We start from the raw sequence: 19,425 nt of genomic DNA on the forward strand, positions 1-19,425 counted from the left end.
TACAGCTCATTTGGGAGTTATGGCTTCTTCTTGGGATGATGCCAGTGTGCAGCAATGATGAACACAGTTTTCATTAAGGTACTTGGCCCTAAGACTATATTCCAATGAGTATATGAACAACAATTACTTCAATTGATGTATTTAAAAAAATTGTGTGACACATAGTTAGGAATTTGAACTTGGAAACAATGGAAAAGGAATGTAATATATGTAATATGAAACTCCCACATGATCAATAAAAATAATATGTTGAAAACTTTTACAATGACTTTTAACATGGAGATAGGATTCTACTAAAGTGTAGGATTTGACTTTGTAAGGCATTCTTTCCAGAAACTCATTATGTAGTAGAAAATCCTTGTAATGAATTAGTGGTTACCCAGCTATGTCAGACGTCATGAGCTCATGTGGCACCTCTGAACAAGCAGTACTTTCATGAAAACTACCTTTAGAGGGTATTCTGGAGGACCACAGCATGTAATACAGTTGCTCTTGTATCCAAGGCATATAACACCGATCCATTCTCTGTCCTGATTGCCCAATTTTAACTATAAACCCCAGGACTAGGAAATGTGTTCACTAATTACTGATTAGGATACAGCTGCCCATCTAGCCAGGTCAGCCAAGGCAACCGTGCTTATAAAGGGTTGCCAACATTAGTGTGGAATATCACCATCTGTCTTTTAATATCGTGCCCTTCATTCCTCCTTTAATAGACACCAATCTTTCTCTGTTTAAGCCAAACCAGTCCAAGAAATTATCTGGTTTCCTTCTCTTTTATCTGTTATTAAAGAATCAGTACCTCGGGAAACCCTAAATTCCACCAGCCTATTATGTCAACAAAAATGTGAAGGTCCATTTAGTGAGTAACTGCTCAGTTCAAAGTCAGAATGTAGGAAATTTCAGATGCAATACCACAGAAGGAGACCACTTTTTCATTCAGCACAATCCCCCTAATCCCACATCACTTTGAAGCTTCCCTACTTAGGAAGCTGTCCAATTAAAAAAAAAAATATAATTAAACTTTCACTTCCTACCTGACATTTTCATAGATGTAAAGAAGAGTAAAGGTGAGGCTCCTGGATAAAGGGATGATACAAAGGCTTCTTCAGTTTCACAGAAAAATTCACATTGAACAGGATCAGAGATACTGGACACTAAGGAAAGTTTGTTTAATCAGTTTTTGGAAAACTCAATATTTTCTCAGTTGCTGATTGGCTTAGAATGAGATTGATGTCATCAAACAGGTAAAAGCCTGTAAGGGTTTCACTATCCAGTTATTAAAAAGGGCCAAGTGGCCAGCCTGCTTGAGTATCCCTACATGCCTCAATTTGGGCAGCTGAAAGCACACAACCCAGAGATGACAGTTCCTGTGTGCAAGACTCTTAAGTTCATGAAAAGTGTCACATATTTTTTTTCAAGTGGTCATTAATAAAGTCCTGTGTCCTTGACATGAGAGTTTCACTTTGTCACAGATTCCATCATTATTTGTAAAATGCACAGATATGTCCTCAGTCAGTGAATTACTTACTGTGAAAATACTCCCTGACAAATGCAACTTTTTGAATAAGAAGCACTTAATTGGGACCTTGCTCATATTTTTACAGACATTTTTAAAAATGCCATGTCAGCAAGGAGTCATCTTACTGTAGTCCGCTTCAGCCTTCTATCTGATCCTATTCTATCAGGTCTCATCATGGTTGGATGCATTATCTTCTTCTGTGTCCTGATTCTCATGGCGTCGTTCTTCCTGTGTCCTTAATTGCCTCTACTTAGGACACTCTTCCTGCCTCTTCTCCTGGAGGTTTCACAGAGCTCTGAGGCGAGGAAGAATTTTATAGGGAAATTCCATTTAGAGCTGGGTGTTTTAAGGTATCTCTCTACATAATATCAAACTGTGGGACTCTGTATGCAATCCAATTTAATGTATAAGGAAGTATCTGTGGATAGAAGAAAATGGGACTGATCTATCATTTGAGGGCAAAGAACAACATATTTTAATTGTGACAGCTTGGAGTTGCTTGAAAAATGCCATAGGATACTCTGGCCCCACAACTCATTTAACTGCCAACCAATACCCCTACCTTAAGTCTGGTTTGTTCACAATAGATGGACTATTGGAACTTTATCCTTGACTATTAGGTGACCTCCTAATAAGTGAATATATATCATGTTTGTCTTTCTGCATTTTAGTTACTTCACCCAGGACAATTTTTCCTTGTTCTATCTATTTGCCTGAAAAATACATGATGTCATTTTCTTAGCTGAATAATACTCCTTTATGGAAATATTTTCACTTTCCCCATAGGAGATCATCAGCCCTGTTCTTTTTAACTTGGAAATTGTTTGAATTTTAATCATTGTATTGAATAACAAACTATGTACTTTTAGCCTAGAAGTCTCTCTAATGGAAGTGACCAGACAGTCTCTGTCACTTTATATCTTTGTTTCTTTCATTCTCAGTGTCTGTATTTCTGTATCTGTCTAGCTCATTCTATCTTTGTCTCCCACTCTCTCCCTCTCTCTGCCTGCTGCTTGTGGTTCAGTATGAAAATCTCTTAGTTTTGCAGAAGGACTACAATAAGACTTGTGCTTGCTGATGCAATATCCTTGATGGTCTCTTTGAACATATAAGAAAAGATCCAATTTTACTATTTTTGTTCAAAAAATTGCCTTGCTCAGGGAGCATTTTTACAGTAAGTAATTCACTGATGGTGAACATACCTTTGCATTTAATAAAGAGTAATAGAATCCGTGATGATATGAAAGTCACATGTGACTCTGTTAATAATTACTTGAAACAAATATATGACAGGTGGATAGTGGAACTGACATCAGTGGTTTGTGGACTTTCAGATGTCAAAATTGAGGCATGCAGGACTGCTCAGCCTTTCTTTCAAGTTTTTTGTCGACTTGTCCTTTCAATAAATGGCTCCTGAAACTCTTACTGGCTTTCACCTGGTGTTCTTCACATCATTCTCCCTCTTAACGAATGAGCACCTAAGAGAATCCTAAGGTTTCCATGGAGAGGAGTAAACAAACTTTACTGAGTGTGCAGTTTCTCTGATCCTGTGCACAAGTGACTTTTCCTTTTGAAACCTAGGAAGTCTTTATCTCATCCCTTTATCCACATCACACAATTTTACTCCTGTTTACCTCTGTGACAATGTCATATAGGAAATGAAACTTTAATGTTTATTGAAATAGACAGCTTCCTAAACAGGAAATCAACATGATGTGGAATTAAAGAGCTGTACAGAGTGACAATATCGTCCTCTACTGTGGTTTTGGATCTGGAAATTCCTAGGTTGTGACTGTGAACTGAGCAGTTACTCCCATACTCACTAAATATACCTTTACAGTCTTATTGATACAAGAGGTTGGCAGGGTATAGGGTACCCTGTGGTATTGAGCCTTTAAGAGCAGGAAAAAGAGATGAAAATCAGACAATTCCTGAGACTGGTTTGGCTGAAACAGAGATAGATCAGTGTATGGAAAAAGAGAATAGAGGAGCAATAAATTATTTGATAGTTGGTGCTGTTGCATACTAGTGTTGCCAACCCTCTATGGGCAGGGTTTGCCTTGGGTGATCAAGATGGATGGCAGGTATTTCCTATGTAGTGGTCAGAGAGGAATCCTCCTCATCCTAGGATTTACAGGTTATATCTGGGCTTTCTGGTTAGAGAAATTTGTATCATTGTAAAACTTGTCAATATATTATTTTTATTGATTATCTGGGAATTTCATATTACATATATTACACTCCTTTTCCATTGCCCCCAGAATCAAATTCCTACCTATGTGTCACAATATTTTTTAAATACATCAATTGAAGTAATTGTTTTCATATACTCGTTGGAACATGATCAGAGTCTCAGTGTCAAATCTCTTAAACAAAACTGAGTGCATCACTGCTTCACATTGGCACAATCTCATGAAGAAACCATCAGTCCTGAAGAACTCTATAATTTATCACCTTGATCATACTTTTTCTTATCTATTTATTCATTAGGATTGTTTCACTTTGTATCCCCTCTGCTACCCCCTTTCTCTACTCTTTCCAATCAAACACCCACTCCTTCCTCTATATTTATGCTCTTTTTTTACTTCCCTGATAGGCAAGTCCTCCCCTTCTATCTGACCCTAGTTTATCAGGTCTCATCAAGGCTTTCTGCATCATCTTCCTCTGAGGCCTGATTCTTAGGGCATTGAACTCTTTGAGTCCTTACTTCCCTCTACTTATGACACACTTCCTGCCTCCCCTCCTGCATGCTTATCAGAAAACCGAGGGAAGGTATAATTTCATAGGGAAATCCCATTTAGAACTTAGTGTTTTAAGGTCTCTCTCTGCATAATATCAGACTGTGGGTCTCTGTATGAAATCTCATTTGATGAAGAAGGAAACATCTTTGTGGATCAAAAACATGGCACTGATCTATCAGTTTAGTTCGGAGAACAACATATTTTAATAACAACAGTCTGGTTTGCTTGATAGTTTCCATTGGTGACCCCAGCCCAACAACTCAGTTAACTGCTATCAAATACCCCTAGTGGAAGACTGGTTTAATCAAAATAGATGTTCAATTGGTATGTAATCTCCCACTATTAGGAGACCTCCTAATAATTGAATACATATAATATTTATCTTTCTGTATTTCAGTTATTTCACCCAGGATGATTTTTCCTGGTTCCATCCATTTGCCCGAAAATATCTTGTCATTTTCTTAGCTGAATCATACTCCTTTATGGAAATATTCTACATTTCCCCAAAGGAGATTGTCAGGCCTGTTCTTTAGTCATTGGAAGTTGCTGGGAATTTAAACATTATATTGAATGACAAACTTTCAGGATAACTATGGTCTTTCAGCCTAGAATTCCCTCCATCTTCTCTACTTGATGGTGGTTTGGATTGCAATGTCCCCTCAAGCCCATCTATTTACATGTGGAGTCTCCAGTCAGGAAATGTCTGGTTATGATTAGGAGGCATGGCCTCCTAATTCCTTTGGTTTCCCTAAATTTTTCTCAGCCCTTTTATCTTTCGTATACAGGAGGGCTACTGATTTCTCTCAGTTTAGTTTGATGTTGGCTATACTGTTGTTGTACATTGCACATATTTAGATATGTGCTTTTTATTTCTTATCTCTCAAATACTTTTAAAAAAAGGAATGAATGTTGGATTTCTGCAAATGCTATAATAGAAGGAGATTATAATCTTTTTTCTTTCTTTCTTTCTTTCTTTCTTTCTTTCTTTCTTTCTTTCTTTCTTTTTTATCTGTTGGATCATATTGAAGGATTTTCGCATATTAAATCAACCCTGAACACCTGGGATGAAGCCTACTTTGTCATAGTGGATGTTATCTTTGATGTGTAATTGTATTCTGTAAAAAACATAATGTGACTTGGTATGACTGTAACCAAGCAAGTCAAAAACTTGTATGAAAAAAATTTTAAGTCTCTGAAGAAAGAATTAGAAGAAGATATCAGAAGATGGAAGGATCTACCATGCTCATGGCTTGGCAGGATTTACATTGAAAAATGGCCATCTTACCAAAAGCATCTACAGATTCAGTGCAGATACCTTCAAATTTCCAACACAAGTCTTACATATCTTTATAGACAAATTCACAACTTCATATGGCAAAACAAGAATCCCAGAATTTCTGAAACAATCTTCTACAGTAAAAGATCTTCTGGAGGTATCTCCATCCCTGATCTCAAGCTGTATTAAAGAACAACAGTAATAAAAACTGCATGGTCCTGGCATAGAAACAGAATTGTGGATCAATGGAACCAAATTTGAGACCCAGTTATAAACCCACACACTTATGGACACCTGATCTTTGACCAAGATGCCAAAACCATACAATGGAAAAAAGATAGCATCTTCAAAAAATGGTGCCGGCAAAACTGGATGTCTACATGTAGAAAAATGCAATCTGGGTGCTATCTCAGACAAATAAGACTAGTGATTCTTCAATATTCAGCCATTCACCAGGCATATATCCAAAGGAGTCTTAAGTACACAGTTAGGACATTTGTTCAACCATGTTTGTAGCAGCTTTATTTGTAAAAGCCAGAAACTAGAAACCACCCAGATCCCTCCCCCCAATTAAAAAATGTTACAAAAATTGTAGTCCATCTAAAATTGGAATATTACTCAGCTTTTTATTCAAAGATTTGCCTTGGTCAGGGTACATTTTCACAGTAAGTAATTCACTGACTGATGACATATCAGTGTATTTAACAAACAATAATGAAATCTGTGATAATGGGAAAGTCATGCGACTTTATTATTGACCACTTGAAAGAAATATATGACACTTTTGCATAACTAAGAGTCTTGGACACAGGAACTGTCATCTGAGGGTTGTGTGTTTTCAACTACCCAGAATAAAGCATGTAGGGTTACTGAGTCTTTCTCTGAAGCAGGCCCTCCGTTTGGCACTTTAAATATCTGGCTCTTGAAACTCCTACTGGTTTTCACCTGTTTCTGAAATCATTCTCTCTCTCAGCCAATCAGCACTAAAGACAATATTGACATTTCCATGGATAAGAGTTAACACACTATCCTCTGTGTCCAGTATCTCTGATCCTGTACATATGTGAATCCTCTTCTGAAACCCTATAAGCGTTTATCTCATCCCTTTATCCCAGACCCACACCTTTACTCCTGTTTACCTCTGTGAAAATGTAAGGTAAGAAATTAAACTTTAATGTTTATTTAATTGGACAGCTTCCATAGTAGAGAAGCTTCAAAATGATGTGTGATTAAGGGGAATGTACCCAAAGACAAGGTACTCTCCTACTGTGGTCTTGGATCTGAAATTTCCTAGGTTGTCACTCTGAACTGATCAGTTACTTGTATAATCACCAAATGTATCTTCATATTCTTATTGATATAGATGCTGGCAGGGCCAAGCATTCCATGTGGTATTGATTCTTTAAGAGCAGGGAAAAAAAAGATGGAAACCAGACAATTCCTGGGACTGGTTTGGCTGAAACAGAGAATGATCTGTGTATGTTAAAGGAGAAGTAAGGGGCAATAAACTATTTGACAGCTGGTGCTGTTCTACACAGTGTTACCATCTTCTTTGAGCAGGCTTGCCTTGGATGACCTGGCTAGATCAGCATCTGTGTCCTACTCAGTGGTCAGGAAGAAACCCTTCTGTTCCAAGGGTTTACAATTAAAACTGGGCATTCATGATAGAGAAATATGTCCATGTTGTATACTTAGGACACAATAGCTGTGTTTCCTGCTCTTGTTCTTTATTCAAAAATCTCAAAATATCGTGTTAGTGCCAGGACTGTTTATTCAGTGCTGCCCCCTGAATCATGGGTCTTGGTCACTAGTTCATGGCTAGGATACTTTACTACATAATGGGTTCCTGGAAAGCATACCTTACAAAGTCAAACTCTGCCTTCTTTTAGAAGAATCTTTTCTCCTTGTTAAAAGTCATCATAAAAGTTGTCCAAATATTATTTTTATTGCTTATTTGGGAAATTCACATAATATAAATTACAATCCTTTTCCATTGCTCCCAGGTTCAAATTCCTACCATGTGTTACCCTAATTTTTTTTCTTTAAAATACATCAATTTCAGCATGTGTTATTAATATACTAATTGTAACATGATCAGAGTCTCAAAGCCATGTCCCTGAAAGAAAACTGAGTTTGTCTTTGCTGTACCTTGGTACCACCCCCAAGAAGAAGCAATCAGTCCTGAAGATCTCTATACTAAATCACCTTGATAACATTTTGTCTTATGTATTTTTATTATAATTTGTTCACCTTGTATTCCCTCTGCTGCCCCTTCTCTCTTCTACTTCTACTCCCATTCACCCTCCCTCTTCTACCCCTAGACCCTTTCTCTACTTCACTAATAGGTGAGGTCCTCCTCACCCTTCTATCTGAACCTACCTCATCAGATCTCATTAAGGTTGGATGCATCATATTCCTCTTTGGCCTGATTTTTAGGGCATTGTTCTCCTTGTGTCCTCAATTCCCTGTACTTATGACTCTTCCTGCCTCTGCAGGCTTCTCAGAGCTCTGATGTAATTAAAAATTTCTTAGGGAAATCCCATTTAGACCTGGGTGTTTTAAGTTCTTTCTCTGCACAATTATCAGACTGTGGGTCTCTGTATGCATTTTACTTACTTCACTCCAAATGATTTTTTTCTGGTTCCAATCACTTGTCTGGAAATATCATGATGTCATTTTCTTAGCTGAATAATATTCTGTTATGGGAATATTCAACATTTTTCCCAAAGGAGATTGTCAGTCATGTTCTTTAGACCTTGGAAGTTGCTGGAAAAAATAGGGAACAATTTATGAGCCTGAAAAAGAGATCCTCTGAAAGGCTGTGCCCTGAAGAATATCAAAGCAGATGCTGACACTTATGGCCAACTGCTGGGGAGAGTGCATGGAATCTAATTAAAGAAGTGGGAAATAGCAAGATCTGGAAAGGACAGGAGCTCCAAAAAAGAGCAACATAACCAAAAAATCTGAGCACAGAGGTCTTTTCTGAGATTCATACTCCAACCAAGTACCATGCATGGAGATAACCTAGAACCTCTGCACAGGTGTAGCCCATGGCAGTTCAGTGTCCAAGTCAGTTCCATAGTAAGGGGAACAAGGACTACCTCTGACATAAAACGATTGGCCTTCTATTTGATCACCTCACTGTGATGGGGGAGCAGCCTTACCAGGCCACACAGAAAGAGAATGCAGCCACTTCTGAAGAGATCAGAAGAGACTCAGATCAGAAGGAGGGAGAGAAAGACCTCCACTATCAGTAGGCTGGGGGAGGGGCATGTGTAGAGAATGGGGAGGGAAGGTGGGATAAGAAGGGGTGGAGGATTCAAGGGGGCAAAAGTGAATAAAGTGTAGTGAATAAAGTGTAATTAATAAAAATTAAAATAAAAATATTAAAAATTATAATTCCTTTTGGATTTATATTAAAGGATGGTGTACTTTGAGAGTGATATGCCAAAGAAAGTTACCAGAGAGAATGGAGTCTCTGTCTCTAGGTCTCTGTCACTTTACATTTTTGTTTCTATGGGTCTCCATCTCTCTATTTCTGAATCTGTCTCTCTCGCTCTCTCTCTGTCACTTTCAGTCTCCCTCTCTCTTTCTGATGCTTGTGGTTTAATATGAAATCTCTCAGTTTTGGAAAGGACTAAAACAAGATGACTGCTTGCTGATGTGACATGGTGGATCATCTCTCTAAAAATATAAGCAATGTCCCAATTAAATTATTTTTGTTCAAAGATTTGCCTAGGTCAGGGAGCATTTTCACAGAAAATAATTCAACAACTGAGGACATATCTGTGCATTTAATAAATAATAATGGAATCTGTGATAATGTGAAACTCAAGTCATGGACACTTAATTTTATTAATGACCATTTCAACGAAATATGTAGTGCTCTCTTCAGGAGCATATATATTAAAATTGGAACAATAGAGAGAATATAAGGATGAGATTCAAATTCGAGAAGCATTCTGGTTTTTTTTGAGAAATTAAAAAAAAAAACACAAATAAAGGAATTTGTGGAGAGAAAGAACTTAGGGAAGAAAACAGAAACTACATAGCTAAGCATAAGCAATAGGCTACAAGAGATGGAAGAAAGAATCTCAGGTGTTGATGATACATTAGAAGAAATTGATGTATCATTCAAGGAAAATGTTAAATCTAAAATTTTCCTCAAAAAGACCATGCAATAAATTCAAGACAACATAAAAAGACAAAACCTAAAAATAATAGGAATAGAGGAAAAAGAAGATTCCCTCCTCCAAGGCCCAGAAAATATTTTCAAAAAAATCAATGAAATTTTTTTTTTTATTTTTTAAAATAATATTTATTTTTTATATTAATCACAGATTATTTACTTTATAACCCAGCCATAGCTCTCTCCCTTATTCCCTCTCAGTCCCACCCTCTCTCCCTCATTTCCTCCCTGTCCCTTTTCTTTTTTTTTTTTCAATGCAGTTTATTCAGGAACATTGAACAATCCTCGGACCCCGGGGAAAGCCAGCCCACAGCTTAAATAGCCTCTGGGTAGCCAACCCAGGCGTGCCACGGGGGCAATGCAGATAGGTCCACATACATGGAAGCAAGCCAGATCCTCGGCCTTAGCCAAATGTGGAGTTGTTCGTGACAGAGAGCACTCACCATCGGGAAGGTGGAAGGCAGAAACCAGCTCCATCTTTAAGGCATAGCATTCCGCAGCTCTCTACAGTTCCCCCTTTTTGTTTTAGACGTATCAGGCAAGAGTAGAGGTCTGATCTCTGATATTAGAAATAAATTGGGACTTTGTACAGATGTTCATTTAGGTGTCATCCACCCAAAGAGCATCAGACCCGTCCGATACCTTTTTCTCAGAGGTGGGACCTGGGGCATCAACCCGCATGCAATCAGACATGCTCTTCTCTGGGTCCAAAGCGGCTGACCCTGAGTGCAGTGCTTAGCCTCGCATCCTGAGCGTATCATTTTAGCTTTTTATGGTATCCAACCATGCTTGGGGAGAATGTCCTGCTTCAATGGCTGTAAAGGCCTGAATGATCATGGCTGCATCACACTGTTGTGAGACTCTAATCTTGCATATATACCACCCCGACTTAAAGAGGCCAATAAGAATACAAGAAGTAGGGGCACTTCTAAGATGGTGGTGGCTAGTGTTCAGCTTAGCTGAAGGGGAGAGGACCCACAATGCAGAAATTGGTGAGTGAAGGGGCTGATCAACCCAGAACACAGTTATCTAGACTTCCAAGAAGAAAGGGACTAACCTTGATCTGAGTCCTTCTAGAATCAGGTCACCACAGACTCCTCCAGGAGGAGACACCCAAAGAGGTGATCCCCAGGCACTTCACCACACCCAAAATTCTACTGCCTCTTCAGAGGAGGCAGTCAGGAGGCATCCAGCAGAATCTGCCATGGACCACACTGTATGTACCCCAGCCCTAGCTAGAGCTGCAGCTCCCACAAAAAAAAAAAAAAAAAAAAAAAAAAAAAAACAGATTGGGGCTGAGAAAACCCAATCCTTTCAGGCACTCCCCAAATGCCCCCATAACCCTGCCACAGCAGAGCAGAGGGATAGAGAGGCACACAGCAGCTTCACAGCGCCGGGACCCCAGTGCTGCCGGCTGCTCCTAGCTTACAAACTTCAGCTCAGGATCTGGAACTGTGGTCATTCCACACATCCTGAGACTCTCCTGGGTGCAGCACAATAAGGTCTAGCATCAAGTCCAAGCACTGGCAGCACCCTGAACCCTGGCAGAGAAACCCCAGCTCAGGATCAGGACTGAGAAGTCGCAACCCCTTCTAGCACTCCGCAGAGAGCTCTGCCATACGCTTGCCCTAGTGTAGGGGAAGGTCAGAGGGGAAGGACAGAGAGGCAGCCTGCCACAGGACACAGCACCGCCTCTCCAGCAGCCCCTCATAAAGAAACACTGGCTCAGGATCTGAGGACACTCAACAATACCTGGTACTCTCTCGGAATCAGCAAACAATACTGCCAGGCTGCTTCTGGCAGAGAAATCTGGGCCTGGGATCTGGGATTGAGAACACTCAACCCAACTCTTTCCCTCGCTACCCTGGAACCAGTCAACATAACCCCTCTAGGCAGAGAGAAAGGACAGAGAGGCAGCACACAGGAAAGGTGGACACTGAGTCCTGCGGCCACAATGTCACAGAGATGACTGTTAGCCTACCTGTGCATTTCCCGCAGCAGGACCAAATCAGAGAGTAGAGAGCAAGGGGAACCCCTGTGCATTCCAATTGGTCCTGGAAGAGAGTGAGTGAACCTTCTAGGGAGAGTTTGCCCCAGACCCAGAACCTCTCCACAGAGACAACAAAATGAGATCCCTGCCACCCACACCCCTAGCATGGGCATCATAGGGATTCTTGGGATAGCGACTAAAACGTTGAAGCCTCTCCCTTGTGGGACCACCAGTGTAATCCAGGCAAACAATCCGTGAATCTCAGACAAAACTGCATAATAGTGGTCTGCAGGACACTGCAATAGTCAGAGAATCCTTGCATGTACACTGCGCCCTCTAAAAGCACATGCAATAGCACCAGCATCACATTCCTAACTTAGGCAAAACTGAAACCACAACACACACTCCAAAAACAGTGAACCTCTCTCATCTTCCTGAAAAAACAGTCCAGAAAACAGAAAGAGACAATCATAGCCTAAACTATAAACTCGAGGAACAAACAGTGAGGGTTATAAATAACCAGATGGCTAGAGGCAGCTGTAAGAACACACCCAACAAAAATCAGGACATAATGACCTCACCAGCAACCCCACAAAACAGTGGACACTTCGATTCACTAGATATACAAGAAAACGACCTCAAGACTATGTTTCTCCAGCTATTAGACACCATAAAGATGAAATGAACAAAGCCCTCAGAGAAATAGCCAAAGAAATCAAGACTAACCAAGAGGAAACAAATCACACTCTCAGAGAAATGACCATGAAAATTGAGGCAAACAAGGAAGAAATGAACAAAGCTCTCATAGAAATGTCCACACAAATGAAGGCAAATAAAGAAGAAACAAACAAAGCTCTCATAGAAATGCAGGCAATTGTATCCAAATAAGGAGAGGCACAATTACTGATATATAGAGAGGAAACGGACAAAAAAATAGAAGCTGTCTTGAAAAGCAGGACTCCACATTCAAACAGATGAAGGAAATGGTGCAAGACATGAAAACAGAATTAGAATCAATTAAGAAAACACAAATAGAGAAAAACCTGGAGTTGGAGAACATAGAGAAAAGATCAGGAACTATAAAGGTAAGTATCAACAACAGAATATAAGAGATGGAAGAAGGAATATCAGAAGCCGAAGATACACTTGCGGAAATTGACACGTCTCTCAAAGAAAAAATAAAATCAGAAAAGTTCCAAATACAAAACATCCAAGAAATTAAGGACACCATGAAAAGACAAAACCAAAGAATAATAGGAGTAGAAAAAAAAGAAGACATCAGGCTCAAAGGTCTGGAAAATATTTTCAAGAAAATTATAGAAGAAAACTTTCACAACTTAAAGAAAAAGATCTCCATAAACATACAAGAGGCCTACAGAACACCAAATAGACTAGACCAGAAAAGAAATTCTCAATTTATTTCTAATATCAGAGATCAGACCTCTACTCTTGCCTGATGGTGTCTAAAACAAAAAGGGGGGACTGTAGAGAGCTGCGTAATGCTGCACCTTAAAGATGGAGCTAGTTTCCGCCTTCCACTTTCCCGATGGTGAGTGCTCTCTGTCAGGAACAACGCCACATTTAGCTAAGGCTGAGGATCTGGCTTGCTTCCATGTATGTGGACCTATCTGCATTGCCCACGTGGCATGCTGGGGTTGGCTACCCAGAGGCTATTGAAACTGTGGGCTGGCTTTTCCCAGGGTCAGATGATTGTTCAATGTTCCTGAATAAACTGCATTGAAAAAAAAAAAGAAATTCTTCACATCACATCATAGTCAAAATACTGAATCTACAGAACAAAGAAAAAATTCTAAAAGCAGCAAGGGAAAAAGGCCAAGTAACATATGAAGGTAGACCTTTCAGAATCACACCAGATTTCTCAACAGAAACTATGAAAGCCAGAAGGGACTGGACAGAAATCAGACAGTCCTTAAGGGACCACAGATTCCAACCCAGACTACTATACCCAGAAAAACTTTCAATCAACATAGAGGAGAATTCAAAATATTCCATGACAAAACCAAATTTAAACAATATCTACATAGTAACCCAGCTCTATAGAAGTTACTGGAAGGGAAACTCCAAAGAAAACAACTACATCTAAGGAAACAGAGGAAATAGATAACTACATAACACAAGAAGCAAAAGAATGCGAGCAATGAAACTCAAGTGAAACCACCACCCCACATCAACAGTAAGTAACAATTGGTAGTCACTAGTATCTATCAACATCAACTGACTCAACTCCCCAATAAAAAGACACAGACTAACAGAATGGTTGCAGAAACAGGATCCAACATTCTGTTGCATCCAAGAAACACACCTATGCAACAAAGATAAACACTATGTCAGAATAAAGGGCTGGAAAAATGTTTTTCAAGCAAATGGTTCCAGAAAACAAACTGGAGTAGCCAAACTAATATCAAATAAAATAGACTTTCAACCCAAGTTAATAAAAAAAGATAAGGGGGGACATTATATCCTCATCAAATGAAAAATCCAGCAAGAGGACATCACAATCTTGAATATCTATGCCTCAAACACAAGAGCACCTACATTCGTAAATGAAACAATATTAAAGCTTAAATCACACATTGATCCTAATACCTTAATAGTGGGAGACTTCAACACTCCACTCTCTCCAAGGGACAGATCAACTAGAGAGAAAATAAATAGGGAAATAAAAACACTTACAAAGTCCCTAAATCAAATTGATCTAATAGATATCTACAGATATTTTCATCCAAACTCAAAAGAGTACACCTTCTTTTTAGCATCACATGGAACCTTCTCCAAAATAGACCATATAGTTGTTCATAAAGCAAGCATCAACAGATACAAAAAGATTGAAATAATCCCTTGTATTTGATCTGACCACCATGGACTAAAGCTGGACCTCAACAACAACAGAAATAACAAAAAGCCGACATGCACATGGAAACTGAACAACTTGTTACTCAACGACAGCTGGGTTAAGGAAGAAATAAAGAAAGAAATTAAAGACTTCGTAGAATTCAATGATAATGAAGGCACAACATATCCAAATTTATGGAACATGTTAAATGCAGTGCTCAGAGGAAAATTTATAGCACTAAGTGCCTTCAAGAAGAAATTTGTAACATCACATACAAGGACCTTAAAGGCCCAACTGAAAACCCTAGAAAACAAAGAAGCAGATGCACCCAAGAGGAGCAGATGGCTGGAAATAATCAAACTCAGGGCTGAAATCAATCATTTAGAAACAAATAAAACTATTCAAAGAATCAATGAAACAAAAAGATGGTTCTTTTAGAAAATCAACATGATAGACAAGCCCTTAGCCAAACTAACTAAAAAGCAGAGAGAATGTATCCAAATCAGCAAAATCAGAAATGAAAAGGGTGACATAGCTACAGACACTGAGGAAATTCAAACAATCATTAGGTCATACTACAAAAGCCACAAAATTTGAAAACCTAAATGAAATGGACAATTTTCTTGATAGATTCCATCTCCCAACATTAAGTCAAGATCAGATAGAAAGACTGAATAACCCTATATCCCCCAAGGAAATTGAAGCAGTCATAAACAGTCTCCCCTCCAAAAAAAGCCCTGAGCCAGATGGTTTCAGAGCGGAATTCTACCAGACTTTCAAAGAAGTGCTAACACCAATTCTCCTCAAACTATTCCACAAAATAGAAACAAAAGGTACATTACCAAACTCATTTTATGAAGCCACAGTCAGCCTGATACTTAAACCACACAAAGACCCAACAAAAAAAGAGAACTGCAGACCTATCTCTCTTATGAACATTGTCACAAAAATACTCAATAAAGTACTTGCAAACCAAATCCAAGAACACATCAAAAACATCATCCACCATGACCAAGTAGACTTCATCCCAGGCATGCAAGGGTGTTTCAACACATGGAAATCCATTAATGTAATCCACAAATAAACAAACTGAAGGAGAAAAACCACATGATCATCTCCTTAGATGCTGAAAAAGCAATTGACAAAGTCCAACACCCATTCATGTTTAAAGTATTGGAGAGATCAGGAATACAAGGCACATATCTAAACATAGTAAAGGCAATATACAGCAAGCCTATAGACAACATCAAACTCAATAGAGAAAAACTTAAATCAATCCCACTGAAATTAGGGACAAGACAAGGCTGTCCATTCTCTCCATCCTAGCCAGAGTAAAAAGACAACTAGAAGAGATAAAGGGGATACAAATCAGAAAGGAAGAAGTCAAAGTGTCACTATTCACAGATGATATGATAGTATATATGAGTGACCCCAAAAATTCAGCCAGAGAACTCCTTCAGCTGATAAACACCTTCAGCATATTGGCAGGATAAAAATCAACTCAAAAAAAAAAAAAAAACTCCTGTATATGAAAGACAAGAGAGCTGAAAAGAAATTAGAGAAACAACACCCTTCACAATAGCCATTAATAACATAAAATACTTTGGGGTGACACTAACAAAGCAAGTGAAAAACCTGATGGAGAAAAACAAGTCTCTGAGGAAAGAAATTGAAGAAGATATCAGAAGATGGAAAAATCTCCTGTGCTCATGGATTGGTAGGATTACCATTGTGAAAATGGCCATACTGCCAAAAGCACTCTACAGATTCAATGCAATTCCCAACAAAATACCAACTCAATTCTTACAGAACTTGAAAAAAGATTCTCAGCTTCATATGGAGAAACAAACAAACAAACAAAAAATAAACAACCCAGAATCTCCACAAGAATCCTATACAACAATAGATCATCTGTAGTTATCTCCATCCCTGATCTCAAGCTGTACTACACAGCAATAGTAATAAAACCTGCATGGTATTGGCATAAAAACAGAAAAGAGGATCAATGGAACCACATAGAAGAACCAGAAACAAACCCACACACCTATGAACACTAAATTTTTGACAAAGAAGCCAAAACCATTCAATGGAAAAAAAGACAGCATTTTTAACAAATGGTGCTAGTCCAACTGGATGTCTACATGCAGAAAAATGAAAATAGATCCATATTTATCACCCTGCAGAAAACTAAAGTCCAAGTGGATCAAAGACCTCAACATAAAACCAGATTCTCTAAATCTGTTAGAAGAAAAAGTGGAGAACAGCCTAGAACTCATTGGCACAGGAGACAACTTCCTGAACAGAACACCAACAGCACAAGCTCTAAAAACAACAATCAATAAATGGGACCTCATGAAACCGAAAATCTTCTGTAAAGCAAAGGACACCATAATCAAAACAAAACGACTGCCTGCAGATTGGGAAAGAATCTTCACTAACCCTTTATCTGACAGAGGACTAATATCCAGTATATACAAAGAACTAAAGAAGCTGAAAAGCAACAAACTAAGTAATCCAATTAAAAAAAATGGGAACAAAGCTAAACAGAGAATTCTCTGTAGAGGAATATAGAATGGCAGAGAAACACTTAAAGAAATGCTCAACCTCATTAGCCATTAGGGAAATGCAAATCAAAATGATGAACTCACACCCATCAGAATGGCAAAGTTTAAAAACTCAAGTGACAACACATGCTGGAGAGGTTGTGGAGAAAGGGGAACCTTCCTCCACTGCTGGTGGGAATGTAAACTGGTACAACCACTTTAGAAGTGTATCTGTTGCTTTCTCAGACAATTAGGAATAGTGCTTTCTCAAGACCCAGCCATACCACTGCTAGGTATATACCCAAACTTTGCTCAAGTACACAAAAGAGATACTTGTTCAACCATGTTTATAGCACCTTTATTTGTAATAGCCAGAACCTGGAAACAACCCAGATGTCCATCAATGGAGGAATGGATACAGAAATTGTGGTATTTTTACACAATGGAGTACTACTCAGCAATCAAAAAGGAGGAAATCATGAAATTTGTAGGCAAATGGGATCTAGAAAAGACCATTCTGAGTGAAATAGCCCAGGGGGAGAAAGACAAACACAGTATATACTCACTTATATAGACTGATAAGATATGATAAACATAATGAAATCCATACACCTAAAAAAGATACTCAAGAGAGTGGACATGGGGTAAGATGATCAATCCTCATTTAGAAAGACAGATGGGATGTGCATTGAACATATGACAGGAGTCTACTGAAGGCATCTGAAAGACCCTACCCAGCAGTGTTTTCAAAGCAGGTACAAAGACTCATATCTAAACCTTAGGCAGAGTATAGGGAATCATATGAAAGAAGGGGAGTTAGTATGATGGGGAAAGGATAGGAGCTCCACAAGGCCCAAATATATATGGGCACAGGGTCTTTTCTGAGACTGACTTTCAACCAAGGACCTTGTATGGATATAACCTAGAGCCTCTGCTCGGATGTAGCCCGTGGTAGCTCAGTAACCAATTGGTTTCCCATAGTAAGGGGAACAAGGACTATTTGTATCAGGAAATCAATGGCTGGCTCTTTGACCTCCCCTCCCCCCAAGGGAGTAGCAGTCCTGTTAGGCCACAGAAGAGGACTTTGCAGCCAGTCCTGAAGATACCTGATAAAACAGGGTCAGATGAATGGGGAGGAGGCCCACCCCCATCAGTGGACTTGGAAAGGGGCATGGTAGAGATGACAGAGGGAGGGAGGGATTGTGAGGGAATGAGGGAGAGGGATATAGCTGGGATACAGAGTTAATTAAATGTAACTGATAAGAAAAATTAAGTAAAAAAATACATTAATGAAAATTGAAAAGGATACGAGCCATGTATTAATCACTTTGTTGCCATCTTCATTTCCAAGTATTTCCTTTGTCATATTTCTGAGGAACCATTTTGATTCTTCCAAAAGCAATTTTTTTTAAAAATAGGTTGTCATGCTCATCAGTAGAACACTGCAGATACCGAAATTAATGATGGGAGTTGAAGGAATGGTTTTTAAAATACTGGACTGGTGAAGGTACGGGAGAAGAAGAAAGAGGGTGTTTGGGACTGGAAAGAAATGGAGGGGGATGTAGCAAAGATACAAATTAAACAAATTTAAATAAATAATAAACTATTAAAAAATAAAAATAAAATAAAATAAAACTTAAACCACATGTAGATCCCCATACATTAATAGAAGTATTAAACACCCCACTCTCAAAGAAAAGGATAGGTCAACAAAACAGAAATTAAACAAAGAAACAATGTTTCTAATAGAGGTCATGAATCAAATGGACCTGACAGATATTTAAGAACTTTAAACCCAAACACAAAAGAATTTACCTTCTTCTCAGCACTTCATGGAACCTTCTCAAAATAGACCATATGGTTGTTCACAAAGTGAGCCTCAACAGATACAAGAAGATCATTCCTTGTATTTTATGTGACCAGCATTGAATAAACCTGGAACTCAACATCAACAGAAATAGCAAAAAGCCTACATACACATGGAAACTAAACAACTTGATATCAAATGACAGCTGGATCAGGGAAGAAACGAAGAAATAAATTAAAGCCTTTGTAGAATTCCATGAAAATGAAGGCACAACATTCCCAAACTTAACATGACACAATAAAAGCAGTGCTAAGAGGAAAGTTCATAGCACTAATTGCCTTCAAGAAGAAATTTGAAACATCTCATTCAAGCAATGTAATGGGGCACCTAAGAACCCTAGAAAAAAAAAGAAGCAAATATATTCAAGAGGAGCAGATGGCTGGAAATAATTAAACACAGGGCTGAAATCAATTAGTTAGAAAAAACAAAAACAAAACAAAACA

At 38.7% G+C, this 19,425-nt stretch overlaps 1 pseudogene; it reads left to right on the forward strand.

Moving 5' to 3' along the window:
* Positions 1–9,421: 9,421 nt before the first annotated feature.
* Positions 9,422–9,511, forward strand: LOC132651813 (U6 spliceosomal RNA; annotated as a pseudogene).
* The last annotated feature ends 9,914 nt before the right edge of the window (positions 9,512–19,425 follow it).

This window comes from Meriones unguiculatus, assembly GCF_030254825.1.
Source record: "Meriones unguiculatus strain TT.TT164.6M chromosome Y unlocalized genomic scaffold, Bangor_MerUng_6.1 ChrY_unordered_Scaffold_25, whole genome shotgun sequence".
NCBI lineage: Eukaryota > Metazoa > Chordata > Mammalia > Rodentia > Muridae > Meriones > Meriones unguiculatus.